Source organism: Macaca fascicularis, chromosome 10 (assembly GCF_037993035.2).
Source record: "Macaca fascicularis isolate 582-1 chromosome 10, T2T-MFA8v1.1".
NCBI lineage: Eukaryota > Metazoa > Chordata > Mammalia > Primates > Cercopithecidae > Macaca > Macaca fascicularis.
Window position 1 is genome coordinate 3,953,552 of NC_088384.1, and position 15,074 is coordinate 3,968,625.

Here is a 15,074-nt window from a genome sequence, read left to right on the forward strand (position 1 = left end):
GAGGCAGCAGGAGCTCTGAGGGGTAACCGGCTTGTCAGCTTGCCTGTGCCCCAGGGCACCCGGAGAGTGGGTACGTGACTTCCCGGGTGTCTGTGAGGGTGTTTCTGGAAGAGCTTAGCGTTTGCACTGGTGGACTGAACACAGCAGGTGGCCCCTCCCCAAGGTGGGTGGGCCTCGTCCAATCTGTGGAAGCCTGAATAGGACAAAAAGGTGGAGGGAGTTTGGATTCTCTCTGCCTGATCCAGGGGAGACGTGCATTTTCTCCGGCCATTGGTACTCCAGGTTCTCAGGGCTTCAGGCTGTGACTGGAGTCCACACTGTTGGATCCCTGCCCTCAGGTCTTGGAACTTGCACTGCCAGCATTCCTGGGTGTCCGGCTGGCAGACAACAGATCGTGGGACTTCTCAGCCTCCAGAATCGCATGAAATATCTCCTTACGAATCTCTTCCTATGCACGTTTATCCTATTGGCTCCGTTTCTCTGTAGAACCCTGACTAATACAAACCCCCTCATCTCACAGCAGTGCATGTACAAACCCACTCACATCTTCCCCTACCCCAAGCTCCCTCCGACCAGCGGCCAATCCCGCTGCGGCGCCCAGGACCCACCCTCTGCACCAGCCTTCCTTATTATTTTCTAAAAGCTCGTCTTTTCTGTGGGCTTCCAAGGCTGCTCTTCAGCATCCTTACATCAGACCCTTCCAGCTCCTTCCCGTCTCTCAAAAGCATTTTCACGGGGACTGCAGGCTCCTTCTCTCCCCTTAATAACCAATACCCCAGGTCCCTACCTCACAGCCCAAAGTTGTCCTAGGTCGGGTCCCGACCTCAGTGTCTTCAAATCCAACAGGCCATCTACTCTCCTGTGACATGCAGCATCCCACAGCTTTTCCTAAAACACCCCCTCTGTCAGCTTTGCTGTCACCCACCCTCCAGGGCTCTCTCTCACAGGACTGCCCTTTGCTAGCATCTTAGCCTCTCCACCTCCCGATGGTCCTGTCTGTGATACCCCCTCTGTGTGTCCCAAGGCCCTCCAAAGGAACAGGTCTGTATCAGGTTCAATTAGATTGAGTTACAACGCAAGGTCTTGAGTTGCAAAGAGGTTCATTTTTCTTTTTGTAGAAAAGTCTGAGACCAGCTGTCAGAGTCTGGTTTGGCCACTGCATGGTCACCAGGACCAGGCTGTGTCCATCTTTTCTGTTCTGACCTTTTTCACATGGGCCGTTGTCCACGTCACCTCTGGTCACCAGCTGCAGCAGTCGCATTCTTGCTCCAGGCAGCAGGAAGAAGGTGAGACCAGAAAGCAGAAGAGGTTAGTCCTGCCTGGTCAGCCCTCAGGGGACTTTGCCCAGGCGGCCCTTCCCCACCGATAGCTCTGATGATTTCTCTATAGCTGCCACCCTCTGAAAGGGGAGCTGGCAGAGTAGTTCTTGGGCATGGCATGTGGCCACCTCTGTGGCTGAAGAAGTGGGGGATTGAGAATTGGGGTACACATCTGACAGTCCCATACAGTGTCCCAAAGTGGACCATGGACTCCACACCACGCTGTTCTCTGAGTTTTCTCACCTCTGTCCAAGTGGCTGCAGAAGCCAAAAGCCCCAGAGCCCAGCTCCCCTTCCCTCCTTTCTCCCAGATCCCATCTTCCATCCTTCCATCCTTCCATGAGCCTGCCCCTCATCCTCCTCAGGACTGGAACTGACGCCGGATCCCTCGCTGGCTCCATGGGGGCTGGCTCGGGAATCTGAGCTGCTGATGGCTCTGTGGGGCAGCTGGGAGGATTCACACCCCATTGGGGCTGAGAGGAATGAGGTGAGGGCTGTGGGGTTTGCCCAGGATCTCCTGAAATATCAGGTCCAGGAACCGCAGCAGGACTCTCATTCCGCCTTCTGGCCACTGTTGGGAGTGACGCTGGCAGGATCCAGGGGCTCTGGAAAGCTCCAGGGGAAAGTTAAGGCATAACCCAGCTTCTCTGAGAGGGAACTCAGGGAGCATCTAGCTCAATCCTACAGAGGCAACCCCAAGGAAGGACCTGCCCAGGGTCACTTGGAGAGCTGGGCGGGAGGAGGGAGAGAGTTCCCCAGTTCAGAGTGACAAAGCCCCCCCTTGCCCCAGGGATGGCTGAGATCCAAGTCCTCAAAATCACACCGCCATCTGGAGGGTGTGAGAGCCAGGTTTGTCCTCAGCATCGACGCTGCAGTGCACACTGTTCGGTGCCAGGTGCTGGCTGACCCTGCCCTGGGGGAGGTGATGGACAGGCACAAAGGGACAGCCCCGCAAACAAGGGTCCCTGTTACAGCAGAGAAGGAGAGCGCCTGATAGGACGCCAAGCGCCGTGGCTGGGCTGCAGAGAGGCCTGCGAGGCCTGTAGAGAAGATGCCATGGAGAAGGTGGAGCTCCCAAAGGCCTTGCAGGTTTCACCAAGCAAGAGTGGAGAAGACACAGGCTGGACAAAGGGAGGTGGATGGGACAGCCAGCCATGCAGCAGCCTCACAGGACACAGTTGTGAGTCGAGGAGGGGAGCCGTGCCCCTGTTGGCCCTCCCAGGACCCTGGTGTAGACGAGTGGGGCCACAGCTCCAGACACCTGCACCGGTAGCTGTGCCTGCAGCCCTCCTCACCCATTTGGGCACACCCAGAGTCTAGGCTGCAGTGCAGAAGCTCACAGGAGGATCAGTGCATCCAGAGTCTCCCCAACATTGAATATGCACATCACACGCATGCACCCATGGGCCAGAGTCCCTGGTGAGCACACACACGGCACCTGCAGACATGCCTGCACATGCAAAAGCACACAAGCACATGCAACTGTGCAGGAGCACACAAGCTCAGTCACACACACACTTATGCACGCTTATACATCCTCCACATGCACTCCCACAGTCCCACAAAGCACACGCTCACACGTGCACACTAACACACACACGTTCACATACACACAGGCACACTTATACACCCTCCACGCACACACTTACACACCCCAACACACGTGCTCACATGCACACACTAACACACGTTCACATACACACACACTCATGCATACTTACACACCCTCCACACACCCACAACATGCACGCTCACATGCACACACTAACACACACGCTCACATGCACACACCCTTCACACACACACCCACAACATACACACATATGCACACACTACACACACATTCACATACACACACCCTTCACACACACACGCACAACATGCACACTCACGTGCACACGTTCACATACACACACTCGTGCACGTTTACACACCTCCACAACACACACGCTTACATGCACACACTAACACACGTTCACATACACAAACGCTTCACACACTCCACCACGGCATGCACATTCACATGCACACACGTTCACATACACAAATGCACGTTTATACACCCTTCACACACACACTCCCACAACACACATGCTCACATGCACACACTAACACACACACGTTCACATACACACACGCACGTTTATACACCCTTCACACACACTCCCACAACACACGCTCACATGCACACACTAACACACACGTTCACATACACACACCCTTCACACATACCCACAACACATGCACACACTACACACATTTACACACGTGTTCACGCTCATGCACACGTGCCTGCACTCCCCGAGGAGTGGTAGGCTCGCCTGTCCCTCGGCACCTGCCAACCTGTGGGAGCTGCGGGGACTCCACCCAACTCCCCCAATTACTCTCTTCAGAGAGCCTTTTATTAAGATGATTTGCCAGGCCCATCTCGAATTTCACAGGACTAACTAGCCCCGTCTCTGTCACCTCTCAGGCACCCTCTGATCTGACAGAAAGGAATATGCGCGCCCACCCCAGAGCCAGCAGCTCCCCAGCGCCCTCCCCGCCCCGCCCGCAGAAGCCAGGACTCCATCTCTTTGATGTGTAGGTCGCTTACCCTGGCACCCAAGCTTGCCTGAAAGTTGGGAATATGATGACTCACTGTATTTGGCAGCTCGTATGTGTCTATATTTCAAGACATTCATGCTCATGCTCATTACAATTAGGGCTGGAGAATCAGCGAAGTCAGCTGCCAAAATCAAGTGCACAATTCACATCAACCTTTCAGACCAGACAGAGAGCACCGGCTGACATTCATTCCTCCAGCAGCAGGAAATGCCACAGCAGAAGGGGGCCTTCGAGATGGGCCAGCTCCACTCCTAGCGTGGTTGCTGGGCGTCTGCATAGGCCAGGCGTTTCTCTACGGGTCAGGGGAGCTGCAGCAAGATCCCAGGTCCTGACCCAAGGCAGTCCTGACCCATGGTCTGTCCCCATCGGCCATTCCCTGGAGCTGTGCCTCAGCTGCGGAGGTACTTCTGGAAGGCAGGTGGAGGAGAGCAGGTAAGGTAAGGCTCCTTCCCAGCCTGCAAGTCTGCGGTTTAGGTGGCCTGTACTAACCGATACTCGTACAGGTGCAATTGAGAACTCACTAAGGCAAAAGGGCCTTTGTCAACCCACAGAAGTGACAAGTCCAAGTGCAGACCAGGCTTCAGGTATGGCTTGACGGAGGCACACAGGCTGTCTTTCCAGCTCCCAGTGCAGGGTGTCTGGGTGCCCTCTACTGACAAGATAGCAGTAGGAGCCAGGGACCTTCTGTCCTCTCAGTAACAAGTTCAGAGGGAAAGCCAGGGTCCCTGCCAACGTTTTCTGTCCCCTCTGTGTCCCCGGTCCTCAGGTTCATCTCTGTGGCTGGAGGAGTGCAATGCCCAGAGCTGCTCAGGTCTAAATCACTCGGGCCTCACCTGCCAGGAAAGGTGCTCTCCCCAGTTTCAGGGACCAGGACTAGGGGGATGACTGTCCTGGGAAAATGTGAGTGGAGGTGTCCAGCAAAGGGTAACCAGACACTGGGGCAGCAGGGACCTGGGTTCACCCCAGAAGGCTGGCTTCCACCCAATGATGACATCACCATGGGAGACAGAGACAGACTGGGAGGAGGTGAGAGGACAGAGCCCAAGGGTCCTTTCATGGCCCCAGAGGGAAGGGAGCACTGAGTCAACAGAAAGGAATAAAAAGGGAGTTCAGAGGAGATAGAGCTGCACCGGCATACATGTGCCAGGACCCCAGGCCGGCGAGGGGCTGGCAAGGCAGGAGGGAGGGAGGCCACGGCCAGAGTAAGCAGGGCCTCTTCCCCTCCTGGGAGCTCAGCCCGACTGCCTGCGTGCCCTGTGGGGACTCCGTGGGGAGTGGAGATCATGTCACGAGTCCTAATTTGGGAACTGCACCCCTATCTGATCGCATCTGTGAGTCCTTATTTGGGGGCTGCCCCACCCCCGTCGCTCTGTTCACATCTGTGGCTGCTTCTCCCACAGGCTCCCACAGGTTCCTGTGATTAGGTCATTTGCCACCGGGAGAACTTGGGACCCTCACCGTGCACCCCCGCCCCCTTGCCACTGCCGGTGGAATGCACGGCACCGCACCCCTCGAGGGGCAGGTGTTGAACTAATATGCCCTTGAGGGGGTCCTTGGCCACGGGAGGAGGGAGGGAGGGACGGGCAGGCAGACACCAACAGCCGTTGGCAGTTCCCAGGCTCTCACCTGAGACAGGACAGGGAGGTAGGGCGAGCCTAGCATGAACGCTGGGTGGAAATGCCCAGGGGGCCACAGGGAGCAAGAGGTGGACTCCAGGAAGATGGTGCTCTGGTGGGTGAGAGCACGGAGCCCAGAAGGCAGGGCGGCTGGGCTGGACCCTCCCCAACGAGGGCTGTTGCAGGGAGGCAGGGCGAAGGTGGGACAGGGAGATGGTGGATGTGGAGGGATACGGGCAGAGAGCCAGGCAGCCTGCGGCAGGCTCACCCCCAGACAGGCTGGCAGAAGAGAGGTCACCAGCAAAGCGGGAGCGGGCAGAGAGGCGAGAGGTGTGGAGGATAGACACCACAGTGCAGTGTCTGATCAGCAGCTGGTCAGCAGCTGGAGGCTACTCTCCTCTACTCCACAGGTCCAGTGCCTCTCCAAAACTCAAAATCCCATCTCTGCAGGTCTCAGCCAATCCTGCTTCTGCCTGTTTTTATTTCCTGCCCAGAGCAAGTGCAGAACCAGGGGCCATCGATGGGTGAGAAATCACCATGCCTCCAAGCCGTATTTTTCACAGTAACAAGTCATTACTTTGTGCCTGGAGTCATTTCTCAGGATCTTAATGCATTCGTTTATCAATCAATACTTAATTGATGTCTATAAAGCATGTTCAAAATCAGAGGTGAGAGCAGCTCGCCAGGTACCGACTTCGTGTCTGGAGCCACCTTGTTAAGGAGCAACCCCTGGCATGGGTGCCGTGTCTGCACCCTCAGTAGCTCTGGGTGGGTGCACTGGGGTCCGCACAGCCCCTTCTCGCCACTGCAAATGGAAATCTCCATCTGGGAGAGGGACTCAGCCGTGCCCATCCGGGAGTCTGGGGCCTACCGGCAGCAGAAGGTGCAGTGTGGCCAAGGGCAGAGACATTTCTATCATCAGACCTGGTCCCCAGCCCGACTCTGCTGCCCACGTACTCCTGACCAGGGCGAGTTCATCAACTGTGTCGAGGCTGGCTGCTTCTCCAGCCTACCGGGAGTCTCAGTCTCGACAGGACTGAGTGGGGTGAAGGCGGCCAAGTGCTCAGCAGAGACCGTCCCACCGGGAAGTGTTCGCAAATATGGGCTGTTGAACCTGCTTTCCTTAGATCTAGATCCAGTTCTGCGACCACGTTCGTGACTTAGATCATAACTGAAGTGTGGGTCAGCTGAGGCCGGGCCGTTTTTTAGGGTTTGGCTGCTAATTCAAGGACACCTGGGTTTGGATCCCAGAGTTGCCTCCAGATCCAGATGAGGCCTCAGGCAGGTGATGGACCTGCAGATGCTGTTTCATCTTCTGCAGGGTGGTTAAGGGAGATCTCAGGCTTGTAGGAGACAAAGCACATCGCCCCGAGGAGCTCAGGAGGCGCAGATTACAGCCACCCTCTTTATCCACCCTGTCTCCCGTCACAGCCCTCATGAGTGCTCAAGCAAGGCTCAGAGCCTGATGGACATGGCTGCCTCCTCCCAGAGGACAGGCACGTCTCGGGTGCCTGCACCAGCCAGCGGCCCTTCTCCCCGGCCAGGAGATCCTCCAAGGAAGGCCAAGAGCTGAGGAGGTAGGCTAGGGATGGGCTCTGGTACATGGGCCCCGTTCCCATGATTGGAAACTTCCCAGGTGCCATTTGTCACCTTGACACGCTGTTTCGAGTCTGGCTCTCCCCGGGGCGCCAGGAGTGGGCCCAGGCCCTTCCGAGAGCCAGCCCGCGGCTGTGCCGGTGACTGATTGGGGATGAGGCCGCTGTCCCTGCCTTCCTGGGAGTCAGAATGTTGATTGAATGGCCATTTCACTCTCTCCAACAAGCAAGTAACAGTGTAAACTGGGGTCTAATTTATCAAAAACAGTCGCTTATATTCTGCGTGGCCCATGTTCTGTGCTGAAATATGGCCGCTGCCCAGCTCCTGGCCCATGCGCGTGCGATTTCATGATATTTCAGTTTTATGGAGGACATCTCACTGATGAATGTCTCTTAGTGAACGATCATTCTGGAATCTATTTTGCCTTCAAAGAGGCTTCTCCTGGAATGGGCTGGGAGGGGCGGGCACCGTGTTATATATAAATTCACTGCCAGGAGCGCCCAGCAGGGGAGGGAATGAGATCAGCAGGAGACGAGAATGAAATGTGTGCGGCTGCGGCCAAACCTGTCCTCCCTGCCACCGTCCGAGGGCTGCTGGGATGGGCAGGAAGTCCGGATGTGGGATGGGTGGCCCAAGTGGTGCCCCCAGCTCCACCACCTGCCACTGCCTGGCGTTGGGCAGTTCACTCCCTCTGGGAGCCTGGGCTTCTCACGGGGCATAATTATTTACAAATTGCTGCCACTTTGCTGCTTGTTCTCCGCCATCATTACATGCCAGGCAGGGCTGGAACTGGAGGCTGAGCTGTGTCCCAGTTACAGGTGACCGTGCCAGAGCTGCCAGGGATCCTGAGGCACAATGAGAGCCTTCCCTCCACCCACCCTGTGCTTTCTGCCTGGCAGGTGGCCGAGACGTTGCAGGCTGTAGGGTCCTCAGCACTTAGGCTCCCTGTGCTCTCTCTCCCTGCATACCTGGAGCTCCATTCTCTCTTGCTGGTGGCCTAGAAAAAGTCTCTGGAATGGAATCACTCAGACTCTGGTGCTGACGCTGGCACCGCCTGTCCAGGGGGCCCCGGATAAGTCCCTCCCACTCTCTGGACTTGGAGGCCATGTCTGCAAATGAGGCTGGAGAATGAGGTGGTCCCTACAAGGCCCTCTGGTACCTGGAGGGACTGAATGTCCCGGCCTGGGCCTTGCAGCAGCCCTTCCATATCGTGCAGACCAGGAACCCTGAATCCTATCCCAGCACTAGGAGGGCTGCTGTCAACCAAGAACAGGATTGTTATCCCCTCCGTCCCCTGCACAACGGAGCACAGCTGCCCCTTTCTAACACCTTTGCTCTGGGTCGAGGTTCTCAAAGGGGAGTCCCCGGCCGGCAGCATCAGCCTCACCTTGGAGTGTGCTAGAAATGCAGATTCTCAGGCCCCTCTGCAGTCTATGGAATTCAGAAGTCAGGTGCTGGGGCCCAGGAATCTGTTGTAACAGTGCATTTTCTGCAGCTGCTGGAGCAGATACCACAAACTCAGTGACTGCAGAGTGCGCACGCTCCCCACCTTACAGTTCCGTAGTCTGGGATCCCACTGGGCTAAGAGCAAGGAGTCGGGAGGCTGCGTTCCTTGCTGGGTGCTGCAAGGAAGAAGTCTTTTCCTCGTGTTTTGTTTTTTTTTTTAATTTCCTTGGCCCACGGTCCTTCCTCCACCTTCAAAGCCAGCAGCCCCGTGTCTTCTGACCTTCCATCGTCATATCGTCCTCTGACCAATGTAAGGACCCGTGTCATTAGGGTGGGCACGCCTGGGCGATCTTCCCATCTCAAAGTCCTTGACTGAATCACATCTGCACTGTCCCCTTTGCTGTGTAAGGTCACATGTTCACAGGACCAGGGATTAGGACTTGGACACTTTTGGAAGCCCATTGTCCTGCCAACAGCACAAGACCTCCAGGTGATCCTGCTGTGTAATGCGCAGTGAGAGACAAATGCTCTAACAGACCACCAACAGCAGAACGTAAGCAGAGACAGGGACCCCGCCTTCCTCCCCAGTCTGGCCCTGTGCCTATCAAATTATAGAACTTTTGTAAGCCACCAAGTTCATTGGTGAATAAATGAATGACTGGTGAGATGAAGAGCTGGGAGTAGCGGCCACAGGTGGGGCTGCCAAATAAAATGCAGGATGCTTGGTTAAATCTGAATTCCAGATAAATAACAAGTAGTTATGTTTTTTGGTTTTTTGGTGTTTTGCTGGGTTTGTTTTTGTTTTTGTTTTTGTTTTGAGACGGAGTCTCGCTCTGTCGCCCAGGCTGGAGCACAGTGGCGGGATCTCGGCTCACTGCAAGCTCCGCCTCCCGGGTTCACGCCATGCTCCTGCCTCGGCCTCCCAAGTAGCTGGGACTACAGATGCCCATCATCACGCCCGGCTAATTTTTTGTATTTTTAGTAGAGATGGGGTTTCACCGTGTTAGCCAGGATGGTCTCCATCTCCTGACCTCATAATCAGGCCGCCTCAGCCTCCCAAAGTGCTGGGAGTACAGGCATGACCCACCGCGGCAGGCGAACAAGTAGTTTTTTTACCGCCAGTGTGCCTCTAACAGAGATACACTATTTTAAAAATTATTTTTTATCTGAAATTCAAATTTAGCTGATATCCTGTATTTTTCTTTGCCAAATGTGGCATCTCTAAGCATCAGTCCAGCCATGGCGCAGGTGGTAAACCTGGGAATTCGTGGCTCCCTCCAGAACTCTGTTTCCCTGTTCAATGTTCTAGAAAGCATCCTCTTCTCTTGCAAACCCTGCTCAATTTCTCAGGGGGGATGAGGCCTCCTTCCTCTTCCTGTCCTCCATCAATCGATATTCCCATCCCACCCCCCTCCTAGAATTTGGTGATCTGGAGTCTGAAATCTTCTACCAGGAGTTCAGGCCGTGATGGGCTGATGAGAAGCCCGGTTCTCACATGAGTTCTGCACCCCTCCTTCGGGAGCAAGGAAGACCCAAGCTTGCTCATCTCTAGATCCTGCAGGGGGTTTTCGAGAATCCCTGGTTTTGAGGCTGCAGGATGGAGCTGCACGGGAGAGCCAGGAGGAGACCCTGGCACAGCGCACTCTGAGTGCAGGGTTGCTGCTGGCCCACTCCGTTCCCTCCACACTCTAGAGGATGTAGGGTGGACACCGTGAGGGTGCAGCCACGAAGAATGGCTAGGTCTGTCCCTGTGTCCTCATGCGCAGAGCTCTGGGAGGCAAGCAGATGTCTTCACACATCTGCGAGCCAAAAGGTAAAAAAAAAAAACAAAACCAAAAAACAACAAAAAAACCCCACTCCAATGTTCTTATGCTTATGGGTTCTACAGACTTGTACGTATATATGCATATACATAATGTAACAAAAATTCTTGATTTCATCTTCAGAGACATAAATGGAAGAAAATGTACATAAAAGAGAGTCCACTTAAACGTGATCCTCTCAAAGGAAGAAAAGAACGGGGCTCTCTCATCCACATCGACCCGGCGAGGCCCAGACACCCCCACCTCCTCCTCTTAGAGCTCTATTGTCCTTTGATCTTCCTAATAATGTGTTTCTTTCCTGGTAATAGGTTTTCATCATCCTCACAGCCTATTGATTAGAACTCTTTTCCAGGGTTTTGAGATATTGGCTAAAATAAGGGATGAAATGATTCAGTCTTCAGGTGATGTTTCAAAGGAGGCGTGTTGGTAATGTCCTCCCACGGCGAGGGACCTGGCCAAGATAAACCACGCAGGAGGCCCGGAAGGCAGAGCCTGCTCCGGGTCAGCCTCACTGCTGTCCCTTCCGGCCTCTTGACATTTTGGTTTTGGCATGGCGAATGGGGCTACCACAGTCGGCCGGCCAGCACGACCCCCTGGCCAGACCTAAGGGCAGGCAGAGGGAAGGGGAAGGCCAGGGATGGGTGGGTGGCCGTGTGTGTCCCCTTTGCTGAGGTTGGGGCACTGTGGTTCCTGCAATCCTCAGCCCAGGGACTTCTACGCAAGATCTACACCTTTAAGGGGGAAGGAATGACCCATCCCAGGCTGTCTTCGACTGTTGGGGCTCCCATAACAAAATGCCATAGACTTAGGGGCCGATAAACAACAGCCATTGATTTCCCGTAGTTCTAGAGGCTCCAGCAGAACGTCTGGTGAGGGCCCCTCCCTGATTCCTAGGCAGCACCTCTTTGCTGTGCCCTCACCTGGTGGAGGGCCAAAGGATCTCTCTCAGACCTCTTTTTAGAGGGCACTCTCCCCATTCATGAGTGTTCCGCCCTCAGGACCTAATCACCTCCCAAGGGCCCCACCTTTTAATACCATTGCATTAAGGATTAGGTCTCAACACGTGAAACTGCAGGACACACACACTCCGCCCACAGCAGATGCCCTGACGGGGCTGTGAAGTGTCGTGAGTAGAGCCCCAGCAATGGTCTGGAGGGGTCTGGAGGGGCACATAGGTCCAGCGGAGCACAGGGACAAGGTGAGAAGCCAGAGGGGGCTGTGTGGGCTGCACTGGGTTAAATCAGGCGGCCTGGAGATGCCTGGTGAGGAGCCCTGGTCCCACAATGTGGGGGAGCCTGTCGGCACAGGAATGCAGGCCACTGGCTTGTGGGCAGCCTCCCTTAGGAGGGTGTGGGGCTGATGAGCAGGTGTGGGAGCAGGTGCAGGCATCAGGACGTGTCCCCTGCGGAAGCAGCTCCCGTAGGATCACTTCCCCCACCAGCGGCCAGGAAGGGCATTGCATTCGGACTCTACACGAGTCCAGCTTCACTCATCGCCGGCTGAGGCCTCATTTTCTCATCTCTAAGACACAAACACCCACACCCCTCTTCCTAGGAACACACACACACACACACACACACACACACACACACACACGATTCTGCCGCTCATAACTAAACGCAGTGAAAGGTAAACGAAAGTGTCCCTCCATGGAAATCGACCCCAATTCAGCCTCTAATCCTGAGATGCAAGATTCAGCACCAATATGTCAAGGAAAAGTGTTCCTCTGCATTGATCCTCGAGGATACTAAATGTATATTTTAAAAAATAAATTCTGTCTCCAAGTGTTGGGTGAGACAGAGAGAGAAACAGCCGCTTCTGACGCGAGCACAAGGACGCGGCTTTTCTGGAGGTTTCCTCACTGCAGGGCCCATCCATCACCTTCAGGGGTTCGATGAAACCGTTGCAAATATGATCAATCATCTTTTTATTGAATTAAGACAAATGGCTGGTTATTAATAGTCTAAGACTTAATGAGGAAAATGGATAATGCCGCACAGGGAAAAGGCAAAGGACTGAGCACACAGCCTCTGCATTTTTTCTGGAAAGATCTGGAAGTGTCTTCAGTGAGAAAAGCCCCGGGCTGGATGACCTCTTTGATTCCCACTAAGAGAACTCAAGGAAGCAAAAACTCCTAGGCCTTCTATCTGTGCGATCTCCAGGCAGTGACTTGACCTCGCTGAGCTTCTGTCTCTTCATGAAGGTGCTTGGCTTATGATGTTGTGCCTGGCAGATGCAGAACAAGAGAAGCAGAGTCCTGGCCTCCAACATCTGAATCGTGTATGGGACAGAATGGCGTGCATCACCTGCGGTTCTGAGGGGGCCGGCGGGATCAGATGCTGGCACAGGACATGGGAAGAGGGGTGCGTGTGGGGCAGAGCCGTGCAGCAGATGCACAGCTGTGCAAGGTGCCCTGATGGCCCTGATGGGCCCTCTCTGCTCCGTGTTTCCAGAAATCCTTGGAAAGGAGCTCAAGTGGCGCAGTATCTGGAGCGTGTTGTGGACTTGGTTGGGATGCCTGGTGTCTGTTTATGGCAGCACTTCTGGGGAAACAGATTGTGTTTATGTCAGAAAGAAAAGACCATGTTTCGGGGCAATCCCTGCAGCTTGTTAGGTCAAATCAACACCCCCAGCCCATCTGCCTCAGCAGGGTGCCTCGGCCCCGCTCAGTGCCGGCAGACAGGAGCCTCCCAGGGAGCAGCCGAGCTCCAGGGAGGGGGAGCCCCACCACGGAGCACAATGGTCAATCAGCCCCTTCCTAGAAGCAAGTCAGGCTGCCCGGAGTGCGCTCTGTCCGACGTTCCTGCAGCCTCCACGGGCACCGACCCAGGTAGTCCCTGGCTGGATGGTCGGAACTCAGAGCCGTGAGCTGTGGCTCCTGACTCCCTCCTGAACAACAGGGTCCAGGGAGACAGGCAGACATGGAAACCTCAAGTGTAGTGGGGGCTGCGGGCTGGGGGTGCCGCATTGGGCAGTCAGGCGCACAGCAAAGAGGACATGACCTCAGGTCCTCGGCAGCAGGGAGGGAAAGCATGGAGTACAGGCTGAGACAGACGCAGGAGAGAGCTCCACAGAAGGGCCCATCAACAACAAAATTGTGTTCATTCTCAGACCGAGGGTGTGATGGATCCCCCCAAAACAGCTTGGATGAGAAGATGCAGACCCCCTGCTTAGGCCTCGGACGTCCATCCAGACTCTACCCAGGCCCCTCTCGTGAGCTCTGTCCTCAGCACTGTGGTCAGAAGCGTCCACGCCCCGTGACTATGTGTGCCTGCCTGGCCGCATGCAGCCCTCTGTGCTCGGGTGCCTGCTGTATTCTTTCTGTCTTCCTAGGAGACACCTCCTCGCTCTGCAGGAGTCAGCTCAGAACATCCCATCCAGAGCAGGCGTCTGCTGTGATGTACCCAGTGCTGTCTCTGCCTCCCGCAAGAACCAGCTCCTCCTCTTCTGAGAAGGGAAACAGCTTCTGCACTCCATGGGTTAGCCAAGCACAGAACCCTGCCCTGGCTGCAGCCGAGTGACCCCAGGGAGCCAGCAGATCCTTCCAGTGTCTTTTTGCACTGGAGCCAGAAGACGGACATTTCCCCTGGTGGCAAAGCTGGATTGTGGGGGCTGGGCCTGCTGCACATTCCAGTGAGGAAACGCGGCCACACAGGCCCAGCAACTGAGAAAAGGCAAACTGTACACAAAGCCCTGAAGGTATAATTTATCCACTAAAAAGGTTGTTTTTGGCCAGGCACGGTGGTTCACGCCTGTAATCCCAGCACTTTGGGAGGCCGAAGAGGGCGGATCATGAGGTCAGGAGGTCGAGACCATCCTGGTCAACACGGTGAAACCCCGTCCCTACTAAAATACAAAACATTAGCTGGGCGTGGTGGCGGGCGCCTGTAGTCCCAGCTACTCAGGAGGCTGAGGCACAGGAATGGCTTGAACGTGGGAGGCGGAAGTTGCAGTGAGCCGAGATTGCACCACTGTACTCCAACCTGGCGACAGAGCGAGATTCCGTCTCGAAAACAACAATAACAACAACAACAGAGGTTGATTTTTTTTTTGCTTATTTATATAAATGTTTTAAATAAATTGCACAAGAATTGCCTATCTCTCTTATTATCATAAAAATTCAAATAACGCCTTAGTCTGTAGAATGAAATATACTAACATCAGCTGGCAACCCACCCCTTTCCTCCACTTACACATACATAGATGTGCACATAGTTTTACATCATGCAGTCTTGCTGGGTGTGTTATTCCCTGACTGGCTTTTCCATATAAAATCTAGTTTGGAGGGTTTTGCTTATTAGCACACATCGGTCTCCCATACTCTTATGAGCATCTGTGTCATGGTGTGATGGGATGGTTTAGCATGGCATCCCTCTTGAACAACAAGGTCTAGGGAGACAGGCAAACACAGAAACCTCAAGTGAAGTCAGGGCTGTGGGCTGGGTCTGCTGCACGGGGCAATCAGGGGCTCAGCAAAGAGGACGTGACCTCAGGTCCTCGGCAGCAGGGAGGGAAAGCATGGAGTACATACATGTTTTCCTCTGGGAAATATTCATGTCCGATTCACGTGATATTGTCCTCAGTGCTGAGCCTGGCAGACCTACATATTCATCTTTTTGGTGCATTAACTAGGATTTTTATTTCTCCTTTAATGATCAATTCCTAAAA

General features: G+C 54.7%; 1 long non-coding RNA gene across 1 annotated transcript; it reads left to right on the forward strand.

The window, feature by feature from the left end:
* The first annotated feature begins 270 nt into the window (after positions 1-270).
* On the forward strand, positions 271-10,586 carry LOC102123746 (uncharacterized). The gene is made up of 6 exons (XR_281020.4): positions 271-2,498; positions 4,086-4,223; positions 4,429-4,509; positions 5,952-7,118; positions 8,633-9,136; positions 10,530-10,586. It is a non-coding gene; the product is annotated as an uncharacterized lncRNA (long non-coding RNA).
* The last annotated feature ends 4,488 nt before the right edge of the window (positions 10,587-15,074 follow it).